Raw genomic sequence first — 22,328 nt, 5'->3', positions numbered from 1 at the left:
TTATCAAGAAATGATCAGACAGGAGAGGGTTTTCAGGAAACACTGTTAAATGTTCAGTTTCTATGCCATATGTTAAAACCAGATCTAGAGTGTGATTAAAGTGGTGGGTGGGTTCTTTTACATTTTGAGAGAAACCAATTGAGTCTAACAACAGATTAAATGCCATGTTGAGGCTGTCATTTTTAGCATCTACATGGATGTTAAAATCACCCACAATAATTATTTTATCTGAGCTCAGAACTAAATCAGATATAAAGTCTGAGAAATCAGACAGAAACTCTGTGTAAGGCCCAGGTGGACTATAGATGATAACAAGTAAGACTGGTTTCTGAGTTTCACAGCTGGGGTGGATAATGTTAAGCATCAGGCTTTCAAATGAATTAAAAGTCTGTCTTGGTCTTTCATTAATTAATAGACTGGTGTGAAAAATTGCTGCCACACCGCCCCCTCGACCTGTGCTTCGAGATTTCTGGTAGTTAGAATGACTCGGGGGTGTTGATTCATTTAAGCTAACATAATCATCCTGCTGCAACCAGGTTTCTGTAAGGCAGAGTAAATCAATTTGTTGATCATTTATTAAGTCATGTACTAACAGAGACTTGGAAGAGAGAGACCTAATATTTAATAATCCACATTTCACTGTTTTACTCTTTGGTTCAGATGTGGATACTGTATTGTTCTTTCTTTGTAAATGTTTAAGTTGTTTGTTGCTGGTTTTTAGTTTGTTTTTTGTCTTTTTGGAAGCAGACACAGTCTCTATGGAGATGGGTTTTTGGGGGGGTAGCAGGAGGAGAGAAGCTGCAGAGAGGCGTGTAAGACTGCAACTCTGCTTCCTGGTCCCAACTCTGGATAGTCATGTTTTGAGGGGTTTAATAAATTTGTCCATATTTCTAGAAATGAGAGCTGCTCCATCCAAAGTGGGATGGATGCCATCTCTCCTAACAAGACCAGGTTTCCTCCAGAAGGTTTGCCAATTATCTATGAAGCCCACATCGTTTCTGGGACACCACTCAGACAGCCAGCAATTTAAGGAGAACATGCGGCTAAACATGTCACTCCTGGTCTGATTGGGGAGGGGACCAGAGAAAACTACAGAGTCCGACATTGTTTTGGCAAAGTTGCACACCGATTCAATATTGATTTTAGTGACCTCCGATTGGCGAAACCTGGTGTCATTACTGCCGACGTGAATTATGATTTTATTGAATTTACGTTTACCCTTAGCCAGCAGTTTTAAATTTCCTTCAATGTCGCCTGCTCTGGCCCCTGGAAGACAATTGACTATGGTTGCCGGTGTCTCTAGCTTCACATGTCTGAGAACAGAATCACCAATTACCAGAGTTTGACCCCCAGCGGGTGTGTCACCGAGTGGGGAAAAACGGTTAGACACATGAACGGGTTGGTGGTGTACCTGGGGCTTCTGTTTAGGACTACGCTTCCTCCTCACCGTTACCCAGCCTTTCCCCAGCTGCTTGGGGTCTGCCGGGGAACAGCTAGCGGGGCCTACGCTATCTTCGGCTGCACCAGCTACAGGGGCCTGGCTAGCTAAGGGTGAGTGCAAGGTGCGAAGCCGAGTCTCCAGATCAGTAATCCTGGCCTCCAGAGCTGCAAATATGCTACATTTGTTACAGATATCATTACCGCTAAAGGAGGCCGAGGAGTAACTAAACATCTGACACAATGAGCAAGAAAGTGCAGAAGGGACAGGTGAAGTAGCCATGGTGCTAACGGGTCGGCTACGAGCTAAGCTAGCGAAACAGTAAAGAGACAGTGAGTGACAGTGAGTGAATACTTTGGCTATAAATTAGGTAGTGAGTACACAGAAAGTGTGCTTCGGATGAAGCACGTGAAGATTATACTGTGAAAAAAAGAATGTATTTAGAAGTTGTTAATTAAACTGCTAAGCAAATAAGCTACTCAGAAACACCACTGTGTTTGAGCAGGAACAGGAAGTGATACTATACCACAGAGCGAGCGAACACCAAGTGACAGCGCCACCGACAGGAACAGCCAGATGCAAGCCAAGACCGGAGCCTGGGGAGCGGACACCAGCACAAAGGGTGGCCAGGCGGCCCGATCCGGGTTTTTTCTTCTTTCTTTCACACGCCTGGTGGGCTGTGCCACCCGATCACAAGGGCTGGCAAGGCTTTCGGAGTCTGGATAGCGGAAACCCGCACAAAGGGTGGCCAGGCGGCCCGGTCCGGGTTTCTTCTTCTTTCTTTCACACGCCTGGTGGGCTGTGCCACCCGATCACAAGGGCTGGCAAGGCTTTCGGAGCCTAGGGAGCGGAGACCCGCGAAAACGGTGGCCAGGCGGCCCGGTCCGGGTTTTTTCTTCTTTCTTTCACACGCCTGGTGGGCGGTGCCACCCGATCACAAGGGCTGGCAAGGCTTTCGGAGCCTGGATAGCGGACACCCGCACAAAGGGTGGCAAGGCGGCCCGGTCCGGGTTTTTTCTTCTTTCTTTCACACGCCTGGTGGGCTGTGCCACCCGATCACAAGGGCTGGCAAGGCTTTCGGAGCCTGGGGAGCGGACACCCGCACAAAGGGTGGCCAGGCGGCCCGGTCCGGGTTTTTTCTTCTTTCTTTCACACGCCTGGTGGGCGGTGCCACCCGATCACAAGGGCTGGAAAGGCGTTCAGAGCCTGGGGAGCGGAGATCCAGACAAAGGGTGGCCAGGCGGCCCGGTCCGGGTTTTTTCTTCTTTCTTTCACACGCCTGGTGGGCGGTGCCACCCGATCACAAGGGCTGGCAAGGCGTTCAGAGCCTGGGGAGCGGACACCCAGACAAAGGGTGGCCAGGCGGCCCGGTCCGGGTTTTTTCTTCTTTCTTTCACACGCCTGGTGGGCTGTGCCACCCGATCACAAGGGCTGGCAAGGCTTTCGGAGCCTAGGGAGCGGACACCCGCGAAAAGGGTGGCCAGGCGGCCCGGTCCCGGTTTTTTCTTCTTTCTTTCACACGCCTGGTGGGCGGTGCCACCCGATCACAAGGGCTGGCAAGGCTTTCGGAGCCTGGGGAGCGGACACCCGCACAAAGGGTGGCCAGGCGGCCCGGTCTGGTTTTTTTATTTTTTCTTTCACACGCCTGGTGGGCGGTGCCACCCGATCACAATGGCTGGCAAGGTTTTCGGAGCCTGGGGAGCGGACACCCGCGAAAAGGGTGGCAAGGCAGCCTGGTCCGGGTTTTTTCTTCTTTCTTTCACACGCCTGGTGGGCGGTGCCACCCGATCACAAGGGCTGGCAAGGCTTTCGGAGCCTGGGGAGCGGACACCCAGACAAAGGGTGGCCAGGCGGCCCGATCCGGGTTTTTTCTTCTTTCTTTCACACGCCTGGTGGGCTGTGCCACCCGATCACAAGGGCTGGCAAGGCTTTCGGAGTCTGGATAGCGGACACCCGCACAAAGGGTGGTCAGGCGGCCCGGTCCGGGTTTTTTCTTCTTTCTTTCACACGCCTGGTGGGCTGTGCCACCCGATCACAAGGGCTGTTAAGGCTTTCGGAGCCTGGATAGCGGACACCCGCACAAAGGGTGACCAGGCGGCCCAGTCCGGGTTTTTTCTTCTTTCTTTCACACGCCTGGTGGGCGGTGCCACCCGATCACAAGGGCAGGCAAGGCTTTCGGAGCCTGGGGAGCGGACACCCAGACAAAGGGTGGCCAGGCGGCCCGGTCCGGGTTTTTTCTTCTTTCTTTCACACGCCTGGTGGGCTGTGCCACCCGATCACAAGGGCTGGCAAGGCTTTCGGAGCCTAGGGAGCGGACACCCGCGAAAAGCGTGGCCAGGCGGCCCGGTCCGGGTTTTTTCTTCTTTCTTTCACACGCCTGGTGGGCGGGTCCACCCGATCACAAGGGCTGGCAAGGCTTTCGGAGCCTGGGGAGCGGACACCCGCACAAAGGGTGGAAAGGCGGCCCGGTCTGGTTTTTTTATTCTTTCTTTCACACGCGTGGTGGGCGGTGCCACCCGATCACAATGGCTGGCAAGGCGTTCAGAGCCTGGGGAGCGGACACCCAGACAAAGGGTGGCCAGGCGGCCCGGTCCGGGTTTTTTCTTCTTTCTTTCACACGCCTGGTGGGCGGTGCCACCCGATCACAAGGGCTGGCAAGGCTTTCGGAGTCTAGGGAGTGGACACCCACGAAAACGGTGGCAAGGCGGCCCAGTCCGCGTTTTTTCTTCTTTCTTTCACACGCCTGGTGGGCGGTTCCACCCGATCACAAGGGCTAGCAAGGCTTTCGGAGCCTGGGGAGCGGACACCCGCACAAAAGGTGGCCAGCGGCCCGGTCCGGGTTTTTTCTTCTTTCTTTCACACGCCTGGTGGGCTGTGCCACCCGATCACAAGGGCTGGCAAGGCTTTCGGAGCCTAGGGAGCGGACACCCGCGAAAAGGGTGGCCAGGCGGCCCGGTCCGGGTTTTTTCTTCTTTCTTTCACACGCCTGGTGGGCGGTGCCACCCGATCACAAGGGCTGGCAAGGCTTTCGGAGCCTGGGGAGCGGACACCCGCACAAAGGGTGGCCAGGCGGCCCGGTCTGGTTTTTTTATTCTTTCTTTCACACGCCTGGTGGGCGGTGCCACCCGATCACAATGGCTGGCAAGGTTTTCGGAGCCTGGGGAGCGGACACCCGCGAAAAGGGTGGCAAGGCAGCCCGGTCCGGGTTTTTTCTTCTTTCTTTCACACGCCTGGTGGGCGGTGCCACCCGATCACAAGGGCTGGCAAGGCGTTCAGAGCCTGGGGAGCGGACACCCAGACAAAGGGTGGCCAGGCGGCCCGGTCCGGGTTTTTTCTTCTTTCTTTCACACGCCTGGTGGGCTGTGCCACCCGATCACAAGGGCTGGCAAGGCTTTCGGAGCCTAGGGAGCGGACACCCGCGAAAACGGTGGCCAGGCGGCCCGGTCCGGGTTTTTTCTTCTTTCTTTCACACGCCTGGTGGGCGGTGCCACCCGATCACAAGGGCTGGCAAGGCTTTCGGAGCCTTGGGAGCGGACACCCGCACAAAGAGTGGCCAGGCGGCCCGGTCCGGGTTTTTTCTTCTTTCTTTCACACGCCTGGTTGGCTGTGCCACCCGATCACAAGGGCTGGCAAGGCTTTCGGAGCCTGGATAGCGGACACCCGCACAAAGGGTGGCCAGGCGGCCCGGTCCGGGTTTTTTCCTCTTTCTTTCACACGCCTGGTGGGCGGTGCCACCCGATCACAAGGGCTGGCAAGGCGTTCGGAGCCTGGGGAGCGGACACCCAGACAAAGGGTGGCCAGGCGGCCCGGTCCGGCTTTTTTCTTCTTTCTTTCACACGCCTGGTGGGCGGTGCCACCCGATCACAAGGGCTGGCAAGGCGTTCAGAGCCTGGGGAGCGGACACCCAGAAAAAGGGTGGCCAGGCGGCCCGGTCCGGGTTTTTTCTTCTTTCTTTCACACGCCTGGTGGGCTGTGCCACCCGATCACAAGGGCTGGCAAGGCTTTCGGAGCCTAGGGAGCGGACACCCGCGAAAAGGGTGGCCAGGCGGCCCGGTCCGGGTTTTTTCTTCTTTCTTTCACACGCCTGGTGGGCGGTGCCACCCGATCACAAGGGCTGGCAAGGCTTTCGGAGCCTGGGGAGCGGACACCCGCGAAAAGGGTGGCAAGGCGGCCCGGTCCGGGTTTTTTCTTCTTTCTTTCACACGCCTGGTGGGCGGTGCCACCCGATCACAAGGGCTGGCAAGGCTTTCGGAGCCTGGGGAGCGGACACCCGCACAAAGGGTGGCCAGGCGGCCCGGTCCGGGTTTTTTCTTCTTTCTTTCACACGCCTGGTGGGCGGTGCCACCCGATCACAAAAGCTGGCAAGGCTTTCGGAGCCTGGATAGCGGACACCCGCACAAAGGGTGGCCAGGCGGCCCGGTCCGGGTTTTTTATTCTTTCTTTCACACGCCTGGTGGGCGGTGCCACCCGATCACAAGGGCTGGCAAGGCTTTCGGAGCCTAGGGAGCGGACACCCGCGAAAAGGGTGGCCAGGCGGCCCGGTCCGGGTTTTTTCTTCTTTCTTTCACACGCCTGGTGGGCGGTGCCACCCGATCAGAAGAGCTGGCAAGTCTTTCAGAGCCTGGGGAGCGGACACCCAGACAAAGGGTGGCCAGGCGGCCCGGTCCGGGTTTTTTTCTTCTTTCTTTCACACGCCTGGTGGGCTGTGCCACCCGATCACAAGGGCTGGAAAGGCTTTCGGAGCCTATGGAGCGGACACCCGCGAAAACGGTGGCCAGGCGGCCCAGTCCGGGTTTTTTCTTCTTTCTTTCACACTCCTGGTGGGCGGTACCACCCGATCACAAGGGCTGGAAAGGCTTTCGGAGCCTGGGGAGCGGACACCCAGACAAAGGGTGGCCAGGCGGCCCGGTCCGGGTTTTTTCTTCTTTCTTTCACACGCCTGGTGGGCTGTGCCACCCGATCACAAGGGCTGGCAAGGCTTTCGGAGCCTGGATAGCGGACACCCGCAAAAAGGGTGGCCAGGCGGCCCAGTCCGGGTTTTTTCTTCTTTCTTTCACACGCCTGGTGGGCGGTGCCACCCGATCACAATGGCTGGCAAGGTTTTTGGAGCCTGGGGAGCGGACACCCGCGAAAAGGGTGGCCAGGCAGCCCGGTCTGGGTTTTTTCTTCTTTCTTTCACACGCCTGGTGGGCGGTGCCACCCGATCACAAGGGCTGGCAAGGCTTTCGGAGCCTTGGGAGCGGACACCCGCACAAAGAGTGGCCAGGCGGCCCGGTCCGGGTTTTTTCTTCTTTCTTTCACACGCCTGGTTGGCTGTGCCACCCGATCACAAGGGCTGGCAAGGCTTTCGGAGCCTGGATAGCGGACACCCGCACAAAGGGTGGCCAGGCGGCCCGGTCCGGGTTTTTTCTTCTTTCTTTCACACGCCTGGTGGGCGGTGCCACCCGATCACAAGGGCTGGCAAGGCGTTCGGAGCCTGGATAGCGGACACCCAGACAAAGGGTGGCCAGGCGGCCCGGTCCGGCTTTTTTCTTCTTTCTTTCACACGCCTGGTGGGCGGTGCCACCCGATCACAATGGCTGGCAAGGTTTTTGGAGCCTGGGGAGCGGACACCCGCGAAAAGGGTGGCCAGGCAGCCCGGTCTGGGTTTTTTCTTCTTTCTTTCACACGCCTGGTGGGCGGTGCCACCCGATCACAAGGGCTGGCAAGGCTTTCGGAGCCTTGGGAGCGGACACCCACACAAAGAGTGGCCAGGCGGCCCGGTCCGGGTTTTTTCTTCTTTCTTTCACACGCCTGGTTGGCTGTGCCACCCGATCACAAGGGCTGGCAAGGCTTTCGGAGCCTGGATAGCGGACACCCGCACAAAGGGTGGCCAGGCGGCCCGGTCCGGGTTTTTTCTTCTTTCTTTCACACGCCTGGTGGGCGGTGCCACCCGATCACAAGGGCTGGCAAGGCGTTCGGAGCCTGGATAGCGGACACCCAGACAAAGGGTGGACAGGCGGCCCGGTCCGGCTTTTTTCTTCTTTCTTTCACACGCCTGGTGGGCGGTGCCACCCGATCACAAGGGCTGGCAAGGCGTTCAGAGCCTGGGGAGCGGACACCCAGACAAAGGGTGGCCAGGCGGCCCGGTCCGGGTTTTTTCTTCTTTCTTTCACACGCCTGGTGGGCTGTGCCACCCAATCACAAGGGCTGGCAAGGCTTTCGGAGCCTAGGGAGCGGACACCCGCGAAAAGGGTGGCCAGGCGGCCCGGTCCGGGTTTTTTCTTCTTTCTTTCACACGCCTGGTGGGCGGTGCCACCCGATCACAAGGGCTGGCAAGGCTTTCGGAGCCTGGGGAGCGGACACCCGCACAAAGGGTGGCCAGGCGGCCCGGTCTGGTTTTTTTATTCTTTCTTTCACACGCCTGGTGGGCGGTGCCACCCGATCACAATGGCTGGCAAGGTTTTCGGAGCCTGGGGAGCGGACACCCGCGAAAAGGGTGGCAAGGCCGCCCGGTCCGGGTTTTTTCTTCTTTCTTTCACACACCTGGTGGGCGGTGCCACCCGATCACAAGGGCTGGCAAGGCGTTCAGAGCCTGGGGAGCGGACACCCAGACAAAGGGTGGCCAGGCGGCCCGATCCGGGTTTTTTCTTCTTTCTTTCACACGCCTGGTGGGCTGTGCCGCCCGATCACAAGGGCTGGCAAGGCTTTCGGAGCCTAGGGAGCGGACACCCGCGAAAACGGTGGCCAGGCGGCCCGGTCCGGGTTTTTTCTTCTTTCTTTCAAACGCCTGGTGGGCGGTGCCACCCGATCACAAGGGCTGGCAAGGCTTTCGGAGCCTTGGGAGCGGACACCCGCACAAAGAGTGGCCAGGCGGCCCGGTCCGGGTTTTTTCTTCTTTCTTTCACACACCTGGTGGGCTGTGCCACCCGATCACAAGGGCTGGCAAGGCTTTCGGAGCCTGGATAGCGGACACCCGCACAAAGGGTGGCCAGGCGGCCCGGTCCGGGTTTTTTATTCTTTCTTTCACACGCCTGGTGGGCGGTGCCACCCGATCACAATGGCTGGCAAGGTTTTTGGAGCCTGGGGAGCGGACACCCGCGAAAAGGGTGGCCAGGCAGCCCGGTCTGGGTTTTTTCTTCTTTCTTTCACACGCCTGGTGGGCGGTGCCACCCGATCACAAGGGCTGGCAAGGCTTTCGGAGCCTTGGGAGCGGACACCCACACAAAGAGTGGCCAGGCGGCCCGGTCCGGGTTTTTTCTTCTTTCTTTCACACGCCTGGTTGGCTGTGCCACCCGATCACAAGGGCTGGCAAGGCTTTCGGAGCCTGGATAGCGGACACCCGCACAAAGGGTGGCCAGGCGGCCCGGTCCGGGTTTTTTCTTCTTTCTTTCACACGCCTGGTGGGCGGTGCCACCCGATCACAAGGGCTGGCAAGGCGTTCGGAGCCTGGATAGCGGACACCCAGACAAAGGGTGGACAGGCGGCCCGGTCCGGCTTTTTTCTTCTTTCTTTCACACGCCTGGTGGGCGGTGCCACCCGATCACAAGGGCTGGCAAGGCGTTCAGAGCCTGGGGAGCGGACACCCAGACAAAGGGTGGCCAGGCGGCCCGGTCCGGGTTTTTTCTTCTTTCTTTCACACGCCTGGTGGGCTGTGCCACCCAATCACAAGGGCTGGCAAGGCTTTCGGAGCCTAGGGAGCGGACACCCGCGAAAAGGGTGGCCAGGCGGCCCGGTCCGGGTTTTTTCTTCTTTCTTTCACACGCCTGGTGGGCGGTGCCACCCGATCACAAGGGCTGGCAAGGCTTTCGGAGCCTGGGGAGCGGACACCCGCACAAAGGGTGGCCAGGCGGCCCGGTCTGGTTTTTTTATTCTTTCTTTCACACGCCTGGTGGGCGGTGCCACCCGATCACAATGGCTGGCAAGGTTTTCGGAGCCTGGGGAGCGGACACCCGCGAAAAGGGTGGCAAGGCCGCCCGGTCCGGGTTTTTTCTTCTTTCTTTCACACACCTGGTGGGCGGTGCCACCCGATCACAAGGGCTGGCAAGGCGTTCAGAGCCTGGGGAGCGGACACCCAGACAAAGGGTGGCCAGGCGGCCCGATCCGGGTTTTTTCTTCTTTCTTTCACACGCCTGGTGGGCTGTGCCGCCCGATCACAAGGGCTGGCAAGGCTTTCGGAGCCTAGGGAGCGGACACCCGCGAAAACGGTGGCCAGGCGGCCCGGTCCGGGTTTTTTCTTCTTTCTTTCAAACGCCTGGTGGGCGGTGCCACCCGATCACAAGGGCTGGCAAGGCTTTCGGAGCCTTGGGAGCGGACACCCGCACAAAGAGTGGCCAGGCGGCCCGGTCCGGGTTTTTTCTTCTTTCTTTCACACACCTGGTGGGCTGTGCCACCCGATCACAAGGGCTGGCAAGGCTTTCGGAGCCTGGATAGCGGACACCCGCACAAAGGGTGGCCAGGCGGCCCGGTCCGGGTTTTTTCTTCTTTCTTTCACACGCCTGGTGGACGGTGCCACCCGATCACAAGGGCTGGCAAGGCTTTCGGAGCCTGGAGAGCGGACACCCGCACAAAGGGTGGCCAGGCGGCCCGGTCCGGGTTTTTTATTCTTTCTTTCACACGCCTGGTGGGCGGTGCCACCCGATCACAAAAGCTGGCAAGGCTTTCGGAGCCTGGAGAGCGGACACCCGCACAAAGGGTGGCCAGGCGGCCCGGTCCGGGTTTTTTATTCTTTCTTTCACACGCCTGGTGGGCGGTGCCACCCGATCACAAAAGCTGGCAAGGCTTTCGGAGCCTGGAGAGCGGACACCCGCACAAAGGGTGGCCAGGCGGCCCGGTCCGGGTTTTTTATTCTTTCTTTCAGACGCCTGGTGGGCGGTGCCACCCAATCACAAAAGCTGGCAAGGCTTTCGGAGCCTGGATAGCGGACACCCGCACAAAGGGTGGCCAGGCGGCCCGGTCCGGGTTTTTTATTCTTTCTTTCAGACGCCTGGTGGGCGGTGCCACCCAATCACAAGGGCTGGCAAGGCTTTCGGAGCCTAGGGAGCCGACACCCGCGAAAAGGGTGGCCAGGCGGCCCGGTCCGGGTTTTTTCTTCTTTCTTTCACACGCCTGGTGGGCGGTGCCACCCGATCAGAAGAGCTGGCAAGGCTTTCAGAACCTGGGGAGCGGACACCCAGACAAAGGTTGGCCAGGCGGCCCGGTCCGGGTTTTTTTCGTCTTTCTTTCACACGCCTGGTGGGCTGTGCCACCCGATCACAAGGGCTGGAAAGGCTTTCGGAGCCTAGGGAGCGGACACCCGCGAAAACGGTGGCCAGGCGGCCCGGTCCGGGTTTTTTCTTCTTTCTTTCACACGCCTGGTGGGCGGTGCCACCCGATCACAAGGGCTGGCAAGGCTTTCGGAGCCTGTGGAGCGGACACCCAAACAAAGGGTGGCCAGGCGGCCCGGTCCGGGTTTTTTCTTCTTTCTTTCACACGCCTGGTGGGCTGTGCCACCCGATTACAAGGGCTGGCAAGGCTTTCGGAGCCTTGGGAGCGGACACCCGCGAAAAGGGTGGCCATGCGGCCCGGTCCGGGTTTTTTCTTCTTTCTTTCACAAGCCTGGTGGGCGGTGCCACCCGATCACAAGGGCTGGCAAGGCTTTCGGAGCCTGGATAGCGGACACCCGCACAAAGGGTGGCCAGGCGGCCCGGTCCGGGTTTTTTATTCTTTCTTTCAGACGCCTGGTGGGCGGTGCCACCCAATCACAAGGGCTGGCAAGGCTTTCGGAGCCTAGGGAGCCGACACCCGCGAAAAGGGTGGCCAGGCGGCCCGGTCCGGGTTTTTTCTTCTTTCTTTCACACGCCTGGTGGGCGGTGCCACCCGATCAGAAGAGCTGGCAAGGCTTTCAGAGCCTGGGGAGCGGACACCCAGACAAAGGTTGGCCAGGCGGCCCGGTCCGGGTTTTTTTCGTCTTTCTTTCACACGCCTGGTGGGCTGTGCCACCCGATCACAAGGGCTGGAAAGGCTTTCGGAGCCTAGGGAGCGGACACCCGCGAAAACGGTGGCCAGGCGGCCCAGTCCGGGTTTTTTCTTCTTTCTTTCACACTCCTGGTGGGCGGTGCCACCCGATCACAAGGGCTGGAAAGGCTTTCGGAGCCTGGGGAGCGGACACCCAGACAAAGGGTGGCCAGGCGGCCCGGTCCGGGTTTTTGCTTCTCTTCTTCTTTCTTTCACACGCCTGGTGGGCGGTGCCACCCGATCACAAGGGCTGACAAGGCTTTCGGAGCCTGGGGAGCGGACACCCGAATAAAGGGTGGCCAGGCGGCCCGGTCCGGGTTTTTGCTTCTCTTCTTCTTTCTTTCACACGCCTGGTGGGCGGTGTCACGCGATCACAAGGGCTAGCAAGGCTTTCGGAGCCTGGGGAGCGGACACCCGCACAAAGGGTGGCCAGGCGTCCCGGTCCGGGTTTTTTCTTCTTTCTTTCACACGCCTGTTGGGCTGTGCCACCCGATCACAAGGGCTGGCAAGGCTTTCGGAGCCAGGATAGCGGACACACGCGAAAAGGGTGGCCAGGCGGCCCGGTCCGGGTTTTTTCTTCTTTCTTTCACACGCCTGGTGGGCGGTGCCACCCGATCACAAGGGCTGGCAAGGCTTTCGGAGCCTGGGGAGCGCACACCCAGACAAAGGGTGGCCAGGCGGCCCTGTCCGGGTTTTTTCTTCTTTCTTTCACACGCCTGGTGGGCTGTGCCACCCGATCAGAAGGGCTGGCAAGGCTTTCGGAGCCTGGGGAGCGGACACCCGCACAAAGGGTGGCCTGGCGGCCCGGTCCGGGTTTTTTCTTCTTTCTTTCACACGCCTGGTGGGCGGTGCCACCCGATCACAAGGGCTGGCAAGGCTTTCGGAGCCTGGGGAGCGGACACCCAGACAAAGGGTGGCCAGGCGGCCCGGTCCGGGTTTTTTCTTCTTTCTTTCACACGCCTGGTGGGCGGTGCCACCCGATCACAAGGGCTGGCAAGGCTTTCGGAGACTGGGGAGCGCACACCCAGACAAAGGGTGGCCAGGAGGCCCTGTCCGGGTTTTTTCTTCTTTCTTTCACACGCCTGGTGGGCTGTGCCACCCGATCAGAAGGGCTGGCAAGGCTTTCGGAGCCTGGATAGCGGACACCCGCACAAAGGGTGGCCTGGCGGCCCGGTCCGGGTTTTTTCTTCTTTCTTTCACACACCTGGTGGGCGGTGCCACCCGATCACAAGGGCTGGCAAGGCTTTCGGAGCCTGGGGAGCGGACACCCAGACAAAGGGTGGCCCGGCGGCCCGGTCCGGGTTTTTTCTTCTTTCTTTCACACGCCTTGTGGGCGGTGCCACCCGATCACAAGGGCTGGCAAGGTTTTCGGAGCCTGGGGAGCGGACACCCGCATAAAGGGTGGCCAGGCGGCTGGTCCGGGTTTTTTCTTCTTTTCTTCTGTCTTTCATGCGCCTGGTGGGCGGTGCCACCCGATCACAAGGGCTGGCAAGGCTTTCGGAGCCTGGGGAGCGGACACCCAGACAAAGGGTGGCCAGGCGGCCCGGTCCGGGTTTTTGCTTCTCTTCTTCTTTCTTTCACACGCCTGGTGGGCGGTGCCACCCGATCACAAGGGCTGACAAGGCTTTCGGAGCCTGGGGAGCGGACACCCGAATAAAGGGTGGCCAGGCGGCCCAGTCCGGGTTTTTGCTTCTCTTCTTCTTTCTTTCACACGCCTGGTGGGCGTTGTCACGCGATCACAAGGGCTAGCAAGGCTTTCGGAGCCTGGGGAGCGGACACCCGCACAAAGGGTGGCCAGTCGGCCCGGTCCGGGTTTTTCTCTTCTTTCTTTCACACGCCTGGTGGGCGGTGCCACCCGATCACAAGGGCTGGCAAGGCTTTCGGAGCCTGGGGAGCGGACACCCGCACAAAGGGTGGCCAGGCGGCCCGGTCTGGGTTTTTTCTTCTTTCTTTCACACGCCTGGTGGGCGGTGCCACCCGATCAGAAGGGCTGGCAAGGCTTTCGGAGCCTGGGGAGCGGACACCCGCATAAAGGGTGGCCAGGCGGCCCGGTCCGGGTTTTTTCTTCTTTCTTTCACACGCCTTGTCGGCGGTGCCACCCGATCACAAGGGCTGGCAAGCATTTCGGAGCCTGGGGAGCGGACACCCGCATAAAGGGTGGCCAGGCGGCCTGGTCCGGGATTTTTCTTCTTGTCTTCTTTCTTTCACACGCCTGGTGGGCGTTGCCACCCGATCACAAGGGCCGTAAAGGCTGTCGGAGCCTGGGGAGCCGACACCCGCATAAAGGGTGGCCAGGCGGCCCGGTCCGGGTTTCTTCTTCCTTCTTTCACACGCCTGGTGGGCGGTCCCACCCGATCACAAGGGCTGGGAAGGCTTTCAGAGCCTAGGGAGCGGTGGAAACCCGGACTGGGCCGCTTGGCCACCCTTTGCCTGGTGCGAGCGGCAAGATGCCGAGCTTGACAGTTGGGCGTCTTCTTTACTGTGAAAACTGCGGTGTATCACCTACTCGACCTAGTGATCAACGAGTACCGGACTGAAGCGTGCAACGGGTGCAAGACCCATCACCCCAGCCAGAGACAACACGAGTGTCTGCGAGTCTTGGAGGATGACTTTTACGCTGAACATTATTACAGCAGCAGGAAAAGACTCCTCACGCCTAGTTTCATTCCTTCCATTCAACGTCTCCTGATCGCCCGCAACATGGAGGCGGACGACGTCAAGGTCGGTACCGTGGCGGAGATGCTGTTGCATGAGCTGAAATCGGCGAGGAAAATCTTCGACGCCATCACCAAGGCCTACAACAAACTGGTGGGAGAGGATGTGGTGAAAATCGGCCAGCTGCGGCTGGTCACAGAGTGTTACAAAGGAGATTGCTGAGATTCATTTGTCACGAAAGGCTGATTCTTTCAATGTACGCATCATACAGTGATATTTTTATCATGTATTCACAGCGCCTGAAACACGGACAGTTTGTTGATATTTTTTCATGTAAACCTTTTTTTTCATGTAAACCTGTTCTTGACATATCTACTGAGATTCGTTTGTCTTGAAAGGCTGATTCAACCCCGTTGTTGACTTTTATTATGCCTTCCAAATTGCCTCAGTTGTATCGTGAGTGTAATTTCAAATAAAATAAAATAAAACTCAGAAGCGTCTGTGTGTTGTATTAGTATTATTATTATTATTATTATTATTATTGTCATTATGCTTCATTTTCATGTACTGAGGTATCAATGACCCCCACGCTGCCGCAGCAGCTTCTGTGCGTGGCCCCCAAGTGCTACGTTTTCTTTCCCGATCCCCTGACGAAACCCATTAGAACTCGACGACCCCAAATGATCGTTCTTTTTTTTTTTTTCATTTTCATTCACCTGTCTCTACTGAGGACGGGGTAATCTGGAACCCCCGGGGTCTGGGGCTGCCCCGAAGGGGAGCACAAGGGTTAGGTTCTAGGTTTTTGCCCGGGATGTTTTTGGTTTGTTTATTTTATAATCTGTTAAGTACATTAGCACTAGAATTACTGAGCCTTTTTTCCCTGGTGCAAGTCCCTACTACTAGTTTTACTAGCCTGTGCAAATTTGCGTAAATTCCCCCCGACCCTAACACCCCTTGGCACCCCGCTGAGATTTTCACAGGTCTTCAGCTCCATTGTTCTCCTGCTTTTGTTGTGCAAAGACACCCTCCCCCAACCCCCAACCATGAGAGATTCAGGTCTTTCCTTCCCTGCAAGGCTACTTTCCTTCCTTACCTGCAGCGTACAATACACCATGGTAGTTCTTGTCAATCCTTGTCACTATATTGCATGCCTGTCCATAAACACATATACACAGTTGTACATATATTTATATAGCCACACCTTACATAATATGCATAAAGTCTAGTTATACACACACACATACATATATATATACATATACATATATATATATATATATATATACATATATACACATATATACACATATATACACATATACATAAACACCCAGCACGCCCCTGCGGGCAGTTTATCCTTCAAGCTCGGGTCCTCTACCGGAGGCCTGGGAGCTTGAGGGTCCTGCGCAGTATCTTAGCTGTTCCCAGGACTGCGCTCTTCTGGACAGAGATCTCCGATGTTATTCCCGGGATCTGCTGGAGCCACTCGCCTAGCTTGGGAGTCACCGCACCTAGTGCTCCGATTACCACGGGGACCACCGATACCTTCACCCTCCACATCCTCTCGAGCTCTTCTCTGAGCCCTTGGTATTTCTCCAGCTTCTCGTGTTCCTTCTTCCTGATATTGCTGTCATTCGGAACCGCTACATCGATCACTACGGCCGTCTTCTTCTGTTTGTCTACTACCACTATGTCCGGTTGGTTAGCCACCACCATTTTGTCCGTCTGTATCTGGAAGTCCCACAGGATCTTAGCTCGGTCATTCTCCACCACCCTTGGGGGCATTTCCCATTTTGACCTCGGGACTTCCAGGTTATACTCGGCACAGATGTTCCTGTACACTATGCCGGCCACTTGGTTATGGCGTTCCATGTATGCCTTGCCTGCTAGCATCTTGCACCCTGCTGTTATGTGCTGGATTGTCTCTGGGGCATCTTTACACAGCCTGCACCTGGGGTCTTGCCTGGTGTGATAGATCCCAGCCTCTATGGATCTTGTACTCAGAGCTTGTTCTTGTGCTGCCATGATTAGTGCCTCTGTGCTATCTTTCAGTCCAGCTTTGTCCAGCCACTGGTAGGATTTCTGGATATCAGCCACCTCCTCTATCTGCCAGTGGTACATACCGTGCAGGGGCCTGTCCTTCCATGATGGTTCCTCGTCTCCCTCCTCTTTCTTTGGTTTCTGCTGCCTGAGGTATTCACTGAGCACGCTGTCAGTTGGGGCCATCTTCGTGATGTATTCTTGGATGTTTGTTGTCTCATCCTGGACTGTGGTGCTGACACTCACCAGTCCCCGACCCCCTTCCTTCCGCTTAGCGTACAGCCTCAGGGTGCTGGACTTGGGGTGAAACCCTCCATGCATGGTAAGGAGCTTTCTTGTCTTTATGTCAGTGGCTTCTATCTCCTCCTTTGGCCAGCCTATTACCCCAGCAGGGTACCTGATCACGGGCAGGGCGTACGTGTTGATGGCCCGGATCTTGTTCTTACCGTTCAACTGACTCCTCAGGACTTGCCTGACCCTCTGCAGGTACTTGGTGGTTGCAGCTTTCCTAGCGGCCTCTTCATTGTTCCCATTCGCCTGCGGTATCCCCAGGTACTTGTAACTGTCCTCTATGTCTGCAATGTTGCCTTCTGGTAGTTCAATCCCCTCAGTTCTGACTACCTTCCCTCTCTTTGTTACCATCCGACTACACTTCTCCAGCCCGAACGACATTCCAGTGTCATTGCTGTATAGCCTGGTAGTGTGGATCAGTGAATCGATGTCTCGTTCACTCTTGGCATACAGCTTGATGTCATCCATGTACAGGAGGTGGCTGACAACTGCTCTGTTCCGTAGTCGGTATCCGTAGCCAGTCTTGTTAATGATCTCACTGAGGGGGTTCAGGCCTATGCAGAACAGCAGTGGGGACAGAGCATCTCCCTGGTAGATCCCGCACTTGATGGTGACTTGTGCTATGGGATTGGAGTTGGCCTCTAGTGTTGTACGCCACATCCCCATTGAGTTCCTGATGAAGGCTTTTAGGGTCCCATTGATCTTGTACAATTCTAGGCATTCCAGTATCCAGCTGTGGGGCATTGAGTCATAGGCCTTCTTGTAATCAATCCAGGCACTGCACAGGTTGGTTAGTCTGGTCTTGCAGTCTCGGCTGACTGTTCTGTCTACCAGTAGCTGGTGTTTTGCGCCTCTGGTATTCTTGCCAATTCCTTTCTGTGTCCCGCTCATGCATTGGCCCATGTGCCTGTTCATCTTAGCCGATATGATGCCTGACAGGAGCTTCCATGTAGTACTGAGGCAGGTTATTGGTCGGTAGTTGGAGGGGACTGGTCCCTTCTTGGGGTCCTTGGGGATCAGGACCGTCCGACCTTCGGTTAGCCATTCCGGGTGTCCCTCATTAACTAGCAGCTGGTTCATTTGTGCTGCCAGATGCTCGTGGAGTGCAGTCAGCTTCTTCAGCCAGTAGGCGTGAACCATGTCGGGCCCTGGTGCTGTCCAACTCTTCATACTGGAGACCCTTTCTTGGATATCTGCCACTGTGATGGTTACTGGACCCTGTTCAGGGAGGTCGCTATGGTCTGCCCTCAGATCCACTAGCCACTGAGCATTGCCGTTATGGGTTGCGTCCTTCTCCCATATGCTCTTCCAGTATTGCTCCGTCTGCATATATATATATACACATATATATACACACACACACACACATATATATATATATATATATATATATATATTTATATATATATATATATGTGTGTATGTATATGTGTGTGTGTGTAGATATAGATGTGTGTGTGTATACACACACCAATATTTTTGAATGCACGTGTCCATATTTATGTTTCCAGATTGTTTGTATAGTGCACTTTCTATACCGTGCTCTTTAGTTTTTATTTAGCTGCTTTTTTCTTGCACTGTCCACTTTTTTGCAATGACAATGCAGATTTTCCACTTGTGGGACAAATAAATGCAGGTGTGTGTGTGTGTGTGTGTGTGCGCAACATTGGCATTTGTTTACTCAGATCCAAGGCAGGCCAAACCTCTGTGTTACAACCTACATACAAAAGACACACATTCACAATATATGGGTACACAAGTCTGTTTTATTTCAAAGTGTTTCAGACTTTACAGCGTTTGCAGACCCAGTGTCCATCATCCCTGCATTTGGCACAGGTGAATTTCTGACATGTTGCACAGGTAAACCTGCTGCGATTCCTGTTGCAGCTCTCTTGCACCTGGCACTGCGTTGTCTTTACAGTCCCTGGCACAGCAGCTGCAGCAGCTTCAGCAGCCTGCCTCTGTGCTAATATTTCCTTGAGCTGCATGAATCGGCAACGAAGTTGCTGAGCTAGAAGACTCAGAAACAATCTTCTTTTGCCTCTCCACCCTGTACATGCCTTGTACAAAATGTAGGCATTCACCGCCGCCAGGTCCAGCATATTGTAGAAAACCGCTACTGGCCACCTGCATGTTCCTGCTCTTACGGAATACATCCGCGTCAGTTGGTCCAACACGTCTACACCACACTGTAAAAGCAGAGAGAGAGAGTCATGAGTATATGTTTTTTTCTATAGGCCTGTATAGCACACATCAGAAAACATTGCAGCACTGGTGTAAAATTGTACACACATTCACATACCTTCATGTGGTTATAGTCTGTTATCGTGTTGGGTTTCCTCTTTCTGTCGTCACCGATCATCACGTCTTGGTGCATGGAACTTAGAACACACACAGTCTTGTTTTTTTTAGGTGCATAAATTGTCAAGGAGACACCACCACTTCTAAGCACTGAAGAATACCTCTCGCTTTGCAGTATCTTTTGCAAGTTGAGGAAGTTCACGCCGGACTTTATTCACAGTGCCCAGTAACGTTGTTTTGCGCTGCAGCAGTCTGTGCGACAGTGACAGTGAAGTAAAGAAATTGTCCGTTGTGACGTTTCTCCCATCATCCAAAAACGGCTCCATCAGTTTTATGACCACGTTCTCTGCCAGCCTCTCTCCCTTCTGACGACTGGGGTCCTTTCCCAAGTAAGGAGATGCACTGCAGACATATTTGGTGTCCAAATCCGTGGCCATCCAAAACTTGATCCCAAATTTGTCTGGCTTGGTTGCAATATACTGTGCGAATGGACAACAAACCTTGGTAGGGAACAGCTGTTCATCTATGGGCATGTGTTCTCCTGGAGTGAAACTCTTAGCACAGTTCTCGTTGAAGCGTGTCCAGATGTCAGAGATCGCCGCAAATTTGTCTGTTTTCACCCGTTCTGCCCGCGTGTCCCTGTCATCAAATCGAAGGTGTTGCATAATTGAAATGAATCTATCTCGGGGCACTGTCTCTTTGATTACTGGCACCAGAAATCCTTCTGACCAGCAATCCACAATGGCACCAACAGGACACATGATTGCTCTTACAAACAGGATTGAAATGAATGCCATCAGTTCATGAACTGACAAATTCCAGTCCGGCTCTGTTCTGCGGGCTTGATGTACCGTGCACTCTCTGATGGTCTGCAGCATTCCCACGTCTAACAGGCAAAGGAAGCTTTGGAGCACACTTGTAATCTTACGTTGTCAGAAGATAAACAAATAGAGAATGGTAAATTTACATGAACCTCACTCTAAATGGGTTTATATAAATATCATGAGGTGTGAATGTGTGTCTTTTATATTTGCAGGTCAGTCAATGTGTGGGATATTTTGTATAGATATGGCAGGCATTTCTGAAAGTTGTAACACAGAGGTTTGGCCTGACTTGGAGTGAGCAAATGCAAATGTGCCAGGCCTCAAGGATAATGGGTAGTTTGCACAACAAAAGCTGGAGGAGAAACAAGCTGACGACCTGTGAAAATCTCAGCAGGGGTGATTAACACCTCGGGACTTGCACCAGAAAATAAAACAGCCAGTAATTCTAGGGGGAGTTGGGTTTAGGGAAGTTACACAAATTTGCGCAGGTTAGTAAACCTAGTGTTAGGTATCTAAGTTGTTCACCTTCTTAATGGCGTAGTGGTTAGAACACATCCTAAAGTGTCCACCTTTGCTCAGTGCAGCGGAAAACTTGTTTTGGTCTTATGATGTTCATTGGCAAAAAGTAGAATTTTGGTTTTAATGATGTAGGAAGCAGGAAGGTCATACTGGTACAGTTGTAGCCATCCTAAGCTTTACTGATTTTTCTTTTTGGCAAAAGAAAACAAACTGATCAAAGTTCTTATTGATCACTATTTTAGTTGTAAGTCATTAGACTTAATAGTTATAATAACAATCATTATGTCAGGGCTCTGTGTGCGGGCAGGCGGAGAAGAGGATCCAAGCACAGGACTCGAACACAGAATTGTAAATCAAAACCTCAGCTTTATTGCTGACATGAAAACCAAACATGACATGAACAAATTCATTTCATAAGTTAGGGTTCAACTGTATTTGCTTTGAAAGCTTCGTCTCAATGCCGTGACCCGGATTCGAACCGGGGTTGCTGCGGCCACAACGCAGAGTACTAACCACTATACGATCACGGCTGGTCAGCTCCAGGCTGAACGTCCATGTAGTCAATCACCTCCAATCCACAGGAGTCCATTTTAAACCCACTAAGCAGGACTGTACATTTTAAGTTTGACACGTTTAGGTCGTATCAACATTGGAACTACATGTTGTGCTTTTCACTGCCAGTCTGGATGTTGCATTTTCTTATTCCACCGTAAAAGCCTGGTATCTGCGTGTAACAGCTGACCTGTACGATGTGCAGAAGAACACCAAAATGTATTTACCGTCAGACCACGAGACGTCCCTGTGTTAATGGAGATATTGTTACTGTGCCACGTGCGTAAATGTGCGCATCGTTGACACAGATTTTGAGATTGATATAAGGGAAAAAGCACAATAAAGATCGCAGATGACCAGTTGCTCTGCAGCCGTGATCGTATAGTGTTTAGTACTTTGCATTGTGGCCGCAGCAATCCTGTTTCAAATCTGGGTCACGGCAGAGTGGTTGTGATTTGTAGTTGGGGACCTTCATGTTTTTAGTGGTAAATAGTTGTTTGTGTGTATTTTCATTTTTTCCATTTAAAAGGTATACTTTGCCTCATTCTCGAGTTATCGCATAAGAACATTTGCAGAAAACTTGGCCTCTGACTTTTACCTCGAGGTTGAGAAAAATCCAAGTTGCTTCTTTCTTGAGTTATCACATTCACAAGAATTACAGAAATATGAAGTGCTCCAGTAAATATGTTGTTATACTGCAAGAGCATCACAAGCATTTAACATGAAACCTTCCCAGCTTGGTGAAAAACACAGGCTGACCCTGAGATTTCGTAATGATGAAACAGCAGCTTCAGATAAGACTTTCTGGTAGCTGAGATCAGCACCGTGTTTAGGACGAACACTTTGATCAGACTTTGTGCCTGTACATTTTTATTCACAAAGTTGTTGAAAAAATCCGTCAGAGTATGGATGACATGCAACAGTAAAAGACACTGAATTATTATTATTTTGATTAAACAGAAGATTTCCAACAAAGACATAATACAGCCAAAAAAAAAAAGGGTTAAAGTATTGTTAAAAAATCAAAATGATGTTTAAAAACAGCTATTTGTATCAAGTTATGTCACATTTTCTCAAATAAAATAAAAATAATAAAGTAAAATAGGTATTAATTCAAATAAAAATTGTAGTGTAATATATAAGAAAATGTTTAGTTGTTTAAGTACCACCTATTGTGTAGGAACACATGATGTAAAAATGTCCTTGTTCCAACGTTGATGAATGATACCAAGAAGTCAAAGCCTTTATCCCTTTGACTTTATGGAAGCAGTTTTTTTGTCATTAAATTCTGAACTTGTGCTCCACTTTATCTGCTGTATTTGCTTTAAAAGCTTCACCTCAATGCCGTGACCCGGATTCGAACCGGGGTTGCTGCGGCCACAACGCAGAGTACTAACCACTATACGATCACGGCCAGTCAGCTGCAGGCTGAACGTCCGTGTAGTCAATCACCTCCAATCCACAGAACATGTTGTGCTTTTCACTGCCAGTTACAGTCTGGAATTTGCTTTTTTTTCATGTTCCACCGTAAAAACTGGAATCTGCATGTAACAGCTGACCTGTACGATGTGCAGAAGAACAAAAATTCCCACTAATTTTGGTATGATCCGAGCTCAGGCACTAGGCGACTGAGCACAGCACTTACGCATGTATGCGAGGGGGGAGAAGCTGCTGCCTGCGAGTTTGCTGTTGGAGAAGTGCAGACAGGCAGACAGAGGAAAGCTTAAGTTTGA

General features: G+C 54.0%; 2 non-coding genes across 2 annotated transcripts; both read right to left on the bottom strand.

The window, feature by feature from the left end:
- Positions 1-20,501: 20,501 nt before the first annotated feature.
- On the bottom strand, positions 20,502-20,573 carry trnah-gug (transfer RNA histidin (anticodon GUG)). Its single transcript has one exon. It is a non-coding gene; the product is annotated as a tRNA-His (tRNA).
- Positions 20,574-21,937: 1,364 nt separating this feature from the next.
- Positions 21,938-22,009, bottom strand: trnah-gug (transfer RNA histidin (anticodon GUG)). The gene has a single exon. It is a non-coding gene; the product is annotated as a tRNA-His (tRNA).
- Between the last annotated feature and the right edge of the window lie 319 nt (positions 22,010-22,328).

This window comes from Neolamprologus brichardi, chromosome 22 (assembly GCF_056152115.1).
Source record: "Neolamprologus brichardi isolate AB-2024 chromosome 22, ASM5615211v1, whole genome shotgun sequence".
NCBI classification, from domain to species: Eukaryota; Metazoa; Chordata; class Actinopteri; order Cichliformes; family Cichlidae; genus Neolamprologus; species Neolamprologus brichardi.
Note: the sequence above shows the minus strand (reverse complement) of the source record. Positions and strands in the feature narration are given on the sequence as shown.